A 3577-nucleotide genomic window follows, 5' to 3' on the forward strand; every position below is an offset into this window, starting at 1 on the left:
TAGCCACTGAACAATTACAGTGCAGTAATTAACCCCTTGAGTGAAGAAGATTTTTTTGGTAATCTCAGTGTTGTCAGGTGTATGAGGACAGAGGAGAGTCTGCTAAAAATATGTAGGCAAAGGGAAAGTGAACCGTAACCAGAGAGAGTGATCCAATGTAGTACTGTCTGGCCAGTCAAAGGACCCCATAACTTTCTAGCAGTAGTATAGATACATAGATGGACTCTTAGTTCAACGTATGTTTAGCTGGGCTCCACAAGGCACTAGAAGAGTTGGAAGACCCAGGCCTACATGGCTGAAGACTATGAAATGGGGAGTAGGAGATGATGAATGGAGAAGTATTGAATTGAAAGTTCAAGATAGAGACCACTGGCGAAATCTGACCGAGTCCTTTGCGTCAATAGGCGTAGGAGGAGATGATCTGGGCTCCACAAGGTACTAGAAGAGTAGGAAGACCAAGGCCTACATGGCTGAAGACTATGAAATGGGGAGTAGGAGATGATGAATGGAGAAGTATTGAATTGAAAGTTCAAGATAGAAACGGCTGGCGATGTATAGTAGAATTTGTTGAATAGAATTTAACTCGAAAAACATTAACAATCACCAAATATTCAGTTATCATTGCACTTAGTATATTGCAGACCTCCGCTACGGCAGCTTATTTCTTAACCTTGACCATTGACCTTAACATGTATTAATTGGTGTGGATTTTCATATACTCAAATATGAACCAAGTTTGAAGTCTCTGAGAACGATGTCCAAATTATGGCTGATTACGTGAATAGGACATTTTACTTGACCGTGACCTTGACCTTTGACCTTGATCTTCCAAAATTTGGTGATTTTCCAGCGTTTTACATTAATGTTAATCCCTTCAAGTTTCATTACTCTACGATTAAAATTGTGGTCAGGAAGATATTCACAAAAAAAAAAAAAAAAAAAAAAAACACACAAAGACACAGACTGGGGGTAAAACAACGTCCTTCCAACTTCGTTGGCGGAGGTGAAAATGAATGAGAATAATATAATAACAAGTAGAATAGAGATAATCAAATATACAAGAGACATATTCGTATAAGTAAATCTATATACAATATCTAAATTAAATATTCATAACCAGAGAAAATTATTCTTCAAAACATTAATAATCTAAGATAACCACAACTACATGCAAATTTACTTAAGAAATTGAGCGATCAATCTCCTTCAAAATGATGTCAGCAAAGTATAAAAACTTCATCAACTATTCAATACTTCGAGAGGCTTCTCTCATGCAATTTCTATTCTATTTCCTGGCGTGATTGACGTGTGTGTGTTTGCCCCGACATCGACTAGTCCTCATGACATGTTTGGACCGAGCAGTCAAGGTGACGAAGGTGGGCTATTTAGTGATCGATATTGATAAGTTTCGATGATGCAAGATATAGAAATATTACACACACACACACACACACACACATATATATATGTATATATGAATACAATACGCACCCCTTTCTGAGTTGGGATACCTTGATGCGTGTGAAAGGGTTTGTGTATCGTCATGATCAGCAAAGCTGTACTAGTCACGGCCACCCACACTAGGTTGGTTTTTGTGGTGAGCGATCAGATATATATATATATATATATATACAGTGTACACCCCTTTCTGAGTGGGGATATCATAACGTGGTGAAACGGTTTGTGTATCGTCCTGATCAGCAAAGCTGTACTAGTCACGGCTGCCCACATTAAGTTGGTTTGGTGTAAGCGATCAGATATATATATATATATATATATACATATATATACAGTACGCACCCCTTTCTGAGTTGGGATACCTTAACATGGTGAAAGGGTTTGTGCATCGTCATGATCAGCGCAGCTGTACTAGTCTCAACCACCCACACTAGTTTGGTTTGGTGTGAGCGATCAGATATATATATATATATATATACATATATATATATATATATATGTATGTATATATATATGTATATATATACATGTATATATATATATATATATATATATACACATATATATACAGTATACACCCCTTTCTGAATCAGGAAACCTTAACACGGTGAAAGGTTTTGTGTATCGTCATGATCAGCAAAGTTGCACTAGTCACGGCTGCCCACACTACGTTGATATGGTGCGAGCGATCAGACTAGTCTCCCACCATCACCTATCTGTTGTGGGCAGTGCGGTGATGAAAATGGCCAGACCACAAATAAGACTATGGACATGTCTGAAGCCTTCGTCTTGCAGTGGACTAGAAATTGTTGAACCCATTGCATTTGTTGCTGTTATTTTATATATATATATATATATATATATATTTCTATATATATATATAACATACATATATATATATATATATATGTATGTAACTATCTATCTATATATATATATATATATATGTATGTTTATACAGTATATATATACATATATATATATATATATATATTCATTCCTGTCACACTCAAAAGGGGAGAGGGGAGAGTAGTCATGCCCTGGTGAGAGGAGGCACCCCGAGAGGTACACTCGGAAACCACACTCTCCCACAAATTGTCGAAAAAGCTGACTATAGTTAGGAAAGGGGGTTGAACCTGTGTGTGTGTGTGTTTGTGTGTGTACGTTAGTGTTTGTGCATACATATTTAAATATCTAGACGTCATTTTTGACGGCTCGTGTACACTAGTAGCCTATATGCAGATGGCTTATATAGAATGAAAAAATGTAAGAATACTTTAACATATGTAAAATCTGTCAGTTAACCCATTCTTAAATCCCTCGTAGTCATCAAGAATAGAACACGTAGGAATAAAAATAACTTGGATATCGAACAAACTGAACGATTAAGTATGCAGTTAATATCAGGCTCTTGTCGCTTGCCCTTCAAGTTAAATATTTAAAAGGATAAACCTAAGGTCAAGTTGGGTGAATTCTCTTTGAGCAGTGACCCTGAGACTTGGTGACAATGACCCATATATACTCGAGGTCCTTTGCTGGGGGGTGGGAGGGAGGGGGGAGGGGGGGGGAGGGGTAGGGGTAGGGTAGGTGGGTGGAGTTGTAGGTCCTCTGGACTCTTAACTGGAAATCAATTGGTTAAGATATTCATATACCACTTCGTACTAGAATAGTTCATGTCCATTGCAGTTTGTGAGGTAGATCATATTTCTTTCATGAGAGAGAGAGAGAGAGAGAGAGAGAGAGAGAGAGAGAGAGAGTTAAAAGGTACCTTTGAAATCACTCAAATATTATATGCATTCATGAGAACCACTATCAATTCTTCAAGCATACATCACCATTTATTAAAAAGGATATATGGCCTACTGTAGCAGATGAGAGAGAGAGAGAGAGAGAGAGAGAGAGAGAGAGAGAGAGTTAAAAAGTACCTTTGAAATCACTCAAACATTGTATGCATTCATGAGAACCACTATTAATTCTTCAAGCATAAATCACCATTAATTAAAAAGTATATATGGCCTACATTAGCAGATGAGAGAGAGAGAGAGAGAGAGAGAGAGAGAGAGAGAGTGTGTGTTAAAAGATACCTTTAAAATCCCTCAAATGTTATATCTAGTTGTAT

General features: G+C 37.2%; 2 protein-coding genes across 6 annotated transcripts in view; one reads left to right on the top strand and one right to left on the bottom strand.

Moving 5' to 3' along the window:
- The window catches only part of LOC137623146 (uncharacterized), a 419809-nt gene that overhangs the window by 317315 nt on the left and 98917 nt on the right, over positions 1-3577 (top strand). The window lies entirely within an intron of this gene.
- The window catches only part of LOC137623145 (nucleolar and coiled-body phosphoprotein 1-like), a 524118-nt gene that overhangs the window by 14250 nt on the left and 506291 nt on the right, over positions 1-3577 (bottom strand). The gene's annotated exons all lie outside the window — the stretch shown is intronic.

Source organism: Palaemon carinicauda, chromosome 30 (genome assembly GCF_036898095.1).
Source record: "Palaemon carinicauda isolate YSFRI2023 chromosome 30, ASM3689809v2, whole genome shotgun sequence".
Lineage (NCBI taxonomy): Eukaryota > Metazoa > Arthropoda > Malacostraca > Decapoda > Palaemonidae > Palaemon > Palaemon carinicauda.